Here is a 7,714-nt window from a genome sequence, read left to right as displayed (position 1 = left end):
AACATTCCACCGCTTGCCGCATGTCACACCGTCCCGTGACTATATCGATATCCAAATTATACATCTTTAGAGGATATTAAGTGTTATTTACGCCTAATTACACATTTTACATCTAATTTTACACATATCCGACGTTTTACCGACTATTCTGTGAGAATTTTTAATATGCCAGGACGACTTTCCGTGGATGTGGCACCGCACTGTTGCTGTGACTGTATCGACGTTCGCGCTATTTCATAGAACATAGAAAAAGAACCAGCGAAAATAGACGCAAGACAAGAACAAAGGAGGCACACACCACAACGCTGGACTTACAACTGGTGTATTGCGATGAAAATCGCTCATTTTAAAGGAATTTCCTGCCTGCGCACCCACCCTACAGACAATACACTTCGCGCACCACATGATGACATGCCTACTATAATGATAAAAACTTGTACTCCTTTTCAGTGATAATCACAGACGGCTCGCTGACGCATTTCTGCTTATTCTTTTTGATCATGAATGCCTCCAATAGCTCACGCTCACGTTTAGATTTCCCCCGCCCGATAATGCTGGCAATGTGAAAACTAGGAGAACATTTGCAGTCCTTTATATGTACGGCTAGATTGCTGCCTGTGCCTGTGCCCAAAGTTGTGCGATGTTGCCTCAGGCGCTCATTTAAGCATGCTCCAGTTTGGCCTATGTAGATTTTCCCGCATGACAATGGGATTGAATACACCACGCCCACTGCGCATGTGGTGAACATAGTCTGGTGTTTCGTGTTGCAAACACCAGTTCTGCGCATGTCTGCAAAGGTTTGGGCGCACAAACCGGACAGTTTGCAAGGAGCAGAAAATGCCATAGTGACACCAAACTTCTGAGCCACTTTTTTCAGACCATGTGAAGTCTTATGGAAGTAAGGCATGACTTCCACCTTTCTTGTTGGCACTTCTACTGGCCTGGCATCCTTTGAAGATAACTTCAGTTTTTTCCCCAAAGATTCCGCCACCGCCAGCAAAACCGAGGGAGGAAACCCAGAACATTGTAGCCGTTCAACCTGCTCCGCCAGACTTTGCTGCATCACATGAGGGCAACTCTTCTTTAAGGCATTCAAAAAACATAAGTTTGCAATGCTGCGCTTCACTAACTTTGAATGGGCCGAATCATACGGCAACAGTGCCTTCTTAGACCTGGGCGCATATTTCCAGCACACGTGTTGATTGGGTAAAAAAGTCAATTCTAAATCCAGGAACCTAATGGTCTTGTCAGAAGGAATCTCATGCGTAAAAACCAAGTTCTTAGAACAGGTGCTAAAAATATTTAAAATCTGGTCTGCCACAAGGGTGAACTGGTCAGTTTCGGTTAAGTTCAAAATTACTAAAAAATCGTCAACATATCTAAAAACCCTTACAACACGTGTGTCGTTTAGAGATCTTTGTAGCATCGAGTCAAACTTTGCTAAAAATATGTTGCACAGCACCAGCGCAACACAGGAGCCGATACAGATTCCATGCTTTTGCACGACATACTCATCTTCATGCTGTGCTATCGTAGAATTCAAGTACACTTTTAAAAGTTCGAGAAAGGACTCTAAAGTGATGCCACACTTATTCTGGAAGGAAATTGTCCCAGATCTTTCAATGAATTCGCGCACAGCAACAAAAAGTTCGTCATGGGGCACAGAATAAAACAAGTCCACAATGTCCACCGAGAAGGCTGCATTAGCGTCGGGGAAACCGCGATTGAGGCACTCCACCAGGCTCATCGAACCCTGCACAACAAAAGGATCCGCAGGCACCAGGCCCTCGAAGGAACACTTTAGGTAGTTTGAAATCACTTTTTGCCATGAACCTTCTTCCGTGACGATCGCCCTGAAAGGGATGTCAGGCTTATGTGTCTTTGCTGTGAAGAACACACGCAGGGAGTCTTGCTGGCATTTACGAACTTGCTTCTCAATGCTGCCCAAATTCAACCTATTGAGAAGCCTTAAGGCCAACGCCTTGGCCTTGCGCGGTTTTACTTCTGCCTTTTTGAAGTTCTTTTCTATAGCTTCGGCCGCTTTCGTCTTAAAAAGGGAAGAGGGAAGCACCGCGAACCCACCTTCCTTGTCAGCTTGAAGGAGACTGAGGCCTTCTTGTTGGAAGTGGGCGACCAAAGGGCGCAGATCCCTGCTTGGTTGACGTCGGCCCGTCCAGGTTCTCATGAGACAGTCAACACCCTCTGAGACGCAACGAGCTTTCTCCTCAAAAGGGGCCTTGTCAGCCACTCTGTGAACCACTGCCAGAAGCTCGTGCTTGCGGGACCTTGGTTCAAGGGAGAACTTAGGTCCGCGCTTCAGGATGTCGTCGAAAACTGAGGGAAGAGTGGCTTCGCCCAGGTACGTGACAGCTGTACCAGTTGCTTTTTGTACCCTTTTCCTGGGCAGAAATCGCCGAAAGTCATTCCAGTAGGCTTCAGTGAGTAGTGAAGCGAGACGAAGATGCTCCCGAAGCCTACTTGCAGCCGCCCAAGGTTTTCCGGCTTGAAGGCACATAAGTCGCATCCATTCCCTCAAGTGTCGGACTTGTCGGTAGAGCTCCGATTTCAAGATTTTGCAAACACGCTTCCAGTGTCCTGTAGAAGGTTGCAGAGGTCCGAAAAGCTGGCAGACTTCTAATGGTGGGATTCCGCACTTCAGTCCATGTGACAGCGCTCGTGCCTTGCAAGTAGTGAGAACAATAGCGTTGACGCAGGAAGATAAACCATCAGTAGATGTACGAAGACACATAAAAGAGCCCGGTGTAGAAGAATAGTAGTTCAGTAGTGCAAACTGCTGGGCTAGTTGGTTCATATTGCATAGAAAAAGAACCAGCGAAAATAGACGCAAGACAAGAACAAAGGAGGCACACACCACAACGCTGGACTTACAACTGGTGTATTGCGATGAAAATCGCTCATTTTAAAGGAATTTCCTGCCTGCGCACCCACCCTACAGACAATACACTTCGCGCACCACATGATGACATGCCTACTATAATGATAAAAACTTGTACTCCTTTTCAGTGATAATCACAGACGGCTCGCTGACGCACTTGGGCATCTCTGCCTATAATTATTTAACAAATTACTCTACCGTTACCAAAATTGGCTTCTAGATTCATTTTTTCCTCCTCTATTTGAACCAAGCCCACTCAAGAGCAAAAGCTCGGTATTTGTGCGCCTGTCAGAACAATGAAATGAGAGAAAAAACTTGTCGTAATCCTTTATCCTATCGCCAACGATGGGCAATCAGTTTTCGTGGGCCTCGAAAAAGGAAGTGTAGGCAGAGTGGCAACGCTGGTATACGGTGGCTTCTTTTTTATACACCAGTGCTCTGTCTGTAAACAGATATAATGCACCCCTCATGAGTAATAAAGAGGCGAGAAACTCACAGTTACACTTTGAAAAACTAAAATGCAGACAGACGTAAGCCTTTGCGAGCACAACAAACGGAACCAGCCTGCACGACGACACCGAGAATAACCACAGCGCGCGAGCCGCTCATCACGCGCGGCCCTTATTAAACCGCAGGACATGGTGGTGGTAGTGGTTTTATTAAAAAAAATAGTCAAAAGGACATAAAAACAAAAAAAAACACGCTATAGCTCAGTTGTCAGGGCGCTCGGCTACTGATCTGGAGTTCCCGGGTTCGAACCCGACCGCGGCTGCTGCGTTTCGATGGAGGCGAAACGCTAATGCGCCCGTGTCCTGTGCGATGTCAGTGCATGTTAAAGACCCCAGGTGGTCGAAATTATTCCGGATCACTCCACTACGGCACCTCCTTCTTCCTTTTTTCTTTCACACCCTCTTTTATACATACCCTTACGGTGCGGTTCAGGTGTTCGACAATACGTGAGAAAGATACTGTGCCAGTTCCTTTCCCTAAAAACCCATTTTCTCAATTTTCATGAAAAAAAATCTTCCACTCGCCCGCAGCGGAGCCACCTGCTGGGCTATGGATCTGTAAAATAATAGCGCATTTTTCGAACATACAGACGACAGAAATATTTTTCAGCCTCGACGTCGGGGCCCTAAAATTGATAAGTACAAATACCTCTTCACCCTCGGATGTGAAAATGGCTATTATGAGTGAAAAAGATGCTGAGTGCGATAGGGATCAAAAAGACTGTTCTATTCAAAGAACTCTGAAGCGCGCCCAGAGTATGAACGGCGCAGTAACAAACGTCAGCGCAGTTCATCCCCTGACATTCAATGTGGCGGCGCCGTTGAAGTTGGCTCCACCCCGATGGGCGGTGCTGGCACCTAGGCACCCTATTTACTTCTGTCCGCAGCTGTACATGACTGGGTCGGGAGGTACACCTGCAGCGTGCAGGCTTATGATTAGCTGCAACAATCCAGTGCCGAGGCCAAGTGCATCACAAGGACATACGCCGTATCTTTAGACAGTGTAGCCTGCCGTAGCTATTGTGTTAAACTCCCAGTTCGAAGTGGTTGTCACATGAAAAATTTGTCGTTTTGTAGGAAAGGAAATGGCGCAGTTATTGTCTCACTTCTCGATGGACATCTCAACCAGGCTGTCACTGAAGAAATGACAGAGAGCAAAAGGGGCCGTAGTGGAAGGGTACAAATTAATTTCGACCACCGGAGAATCTTTAACGTGCACTGTCTTCGCAAAGCACTCGAGCGCCTTTTGCGTTTCTCGTTCATCGAAATGTAGCCGCCACTGCAGCCGAGCGCCCAGCCAATGCGAAACCGTGGCGGGTTGTAGGCGCTTTGTTAAGGGGTGAAGGAAAGAGCCCAAGAAGGAACATCGTGCAGAGTTGAGTTGAGTTGAGGTGTTGAATGCTACAGGTGGTGTTAGCCTTGCTTTATCTGCCGGCAATTGCTCCACCGTAGCGTCCCTTCTATATTAACAATGTCCTGAAGCCTCTCGCATCTACACCGCTATGCGCACAGTCTCTTATAATAGCACACATTCTCTCCCGTAGTCACCATCTATGCACACAATCAATCCACACAGTCCACATCACAGTCCACGTCACCATCTATGCACATATTCAGACACTGTAGAATATAGGCCCTTGTAATGCCACAACCCATACACACATGCACTCAAAGTATAACGTAGTTCACTCCGGAAGACACCATGAACGCACACATTCCATCAGAGTAGTCCATAGTCCCATCCTGCTGTCACCATTTAGAAACAAGATCCGTGTCCTGCAGAAATGTTAAAAGAAGGCGTGCAGCCTCCCTTCTGCATGTCTGGTTTCCACTCGGGTAGATAATGTCCTGAACTGTGATGTGACGGGTTCCTGCCTTCTTGAAGGAAGCGAACATCACATGCCTTTCCGCGTTGTACTCTGGGCATTACATAATATAATATTCGATATCCCCACACACACCACATAAAGAGCACAGCGGAGACGATGTTATGCCGGTCTTATGCATCCATGCAGGAGTACGAGCAGATGCCGTGCGAATTCGATGTAGAAGGGTCGCCTGAGATCTTTTCAGTCCCTTGGTCACACATGGTTTGTGGGATGCACTCCACAGGGTACTGAAGTGATGGAGCACCGTTTTCCTGCAGAGACTTTTTCCATCTTCAGGTACTTCTTTGATGGAATCCTTGAGAGAGCTTTATGGGCGGTATTGTCTGCCACCTCATTACGGTTTTGACTCCTATGTCAGAGGGCACCCGTTGGAATAGTATAGTAAAGCCTCTGCTGTGCAGATTCTGCACCAAGCGCCGAGAGCTTATAGACGGGGCGTCAGTGGGGAATCCGCGCTCTAACCTCTGAAGGGTAGATTTTGAATCAGTTAGGATGACAAAAGGTTGAGCCGGACAAGACCCTAACTTCCGTAAAGCCGCCTCAATAGCAACACTTTCAGCCGTTGTGGAGGATACGACAGCAGTACAGCGTACGGACCACTTACAGTCCAAAGAAGGAATGGAAAAAGCCGCTGCGCTAGCTTGTTTGACCTTGTCCACAGAAACATCCGTGAAAATGTGAAGATGGCAGGCATACTCTGTTTCCAAGTGTTCAAGTACAAGCGAACGCGCTGCTGCCAAAGGAGAGCTGCACTTTGCGCTCACATGGGAAATTGTGACCTTACAGTCGAGGTTCGGAAAAGACCGGGGGATTTCAACCGTTTCCTTTGCCTTCGGACGTTAATGCCTAAAGGACTAAGAGTATTGAGTGCCAAGTAAGCCTTCAACTCATACCTCTTGCAGAGCCGCTGGAGAAGGGATCGCCCAGCGACGGTCTCTCCTAGGCGGTCAAGATGCATTAGTAGCCTCTGAGAAGCGATAAGGCTAAGAGGTTTCGATAGGGACCCATGAAGTACTGCCTTATTCGCAGCCGCCTGGGGAACTGCAATGGCTCTTCTTAGGCCCTTTCTGTGGACAACTTCGAGACGTTCAAGTTGTGTTGCCGAGGGAGAAATTAAAGGTAATTGATACATTGTGCGACTGACCACCAGGGCTTCATGAAGTTTGACCATTGAAGAAGGATGGTTTCCCCATTGCTCACGTGCAATTCTACTGATCACATTGAGACGAGAAGATATAGATGAAAGAATCGCGTCTACAGCTTTTCGCCACTGTAGACGGGAGTCAATAATGACGCCAAAGAAACGCGTGTGGTTGAATTGACGGATGCAAGAATGACCGAGGTCTATCTTCAACCGCGTTTGACGTCTTCCTACGCCTGTAAACAGAACAAAGCCGCATTTTTTCACTGACAGCGACAACCCCACACCTTGAAGGTAAGCTTGTGCCGAAAGTAGGGCCTGCCGAGCTATCAGGGCTAATCGCTTGTGTTGGTAGCCACTAATCCAAATACTGATGTCGTGAGCATAAAGTGACTTACGCACTTGCCTGCAACTCTTTTTCATCGAATTGGGAAGGCCAGCCATTACGACGTTAAAGAGCGGGGGAGAAAGAACATTTCCTTGAGGCACACCTCGTGATAGAACCCTTTCGGTGCTTAACGTACTCCCGAACCGTACACGAACCACGCGATCACTTATAAACTTGTAAATGAATCTTAACATATGGCACTGTATGCCCATGTCTTACAAACTGTTTAGAATTGAGCTCTGAAGCACGCTGTCGTATGCTTTCGCAACGTCAAGAAAAATGGCTAAGGTGGAAAGGCCGTAAGCTCTCTTGTGTTCAGTGTGACTGAGCAAGTCTAAGACGCTATCTTGGACACTAAGACCTCGGAGAAATCCTGTCACACATGTTGGCAGTGCCTTGCTGTCCTCAAGCCACCACGATAAGAGTTCATTTACCAGCTTCTGCATCAACTTAGCTACACAGGAGGTCAATGACGCAGGGCGATTCGAGGCAAGGTCTGTCATGTCTTTGCCAGGCTTCAGTACTGGAACTACATGTGCCACCTTCCATGATGGAGGAACATCGCCAGTTTCCCAAACTCGATTGATGAAGTTGAGGAGCTCCTTTCTGAGCTGCAGGGGCAGATTATTCAGCATTTGATTGGAGATGCCGTCGGGACCTGGTGCACACCGGTGCCGCAGGCCACTGAGCGCAGTCTGAAGCTCACGAAAGGTGAACGGGACGTCCATGATAGACCTGGATGAAGCATGTGGTGTATATATATATATATATATATATATATATATATATATATATATATATATATATATATATATATATATTTATATATATATATATTCCAGAATCAGCGCGTACGAGTGCGTCTGAAAATTGCTTTGCCAAGCACGCGAT

The sequence above is a fragment of the Amblyomma americanum genome, chromosome 1 (genome assembly GCF_052857255.1).
Source record: "Amblyomma americanum isolate KBUSLIRL-KWMA chromosome 1, ASM5285725v1, whole genome shotgun sequence".
Taxonomy (NCBI): domain Eukaryota; kingdom Metazoa; phylum Arthropoda; class Arachnida; order Ixodida; family Ixodidae; genus Amblyomma; species Amblyomma americanum.
This window is presented reverse-complemented; position numbering follows the sequence as displayed.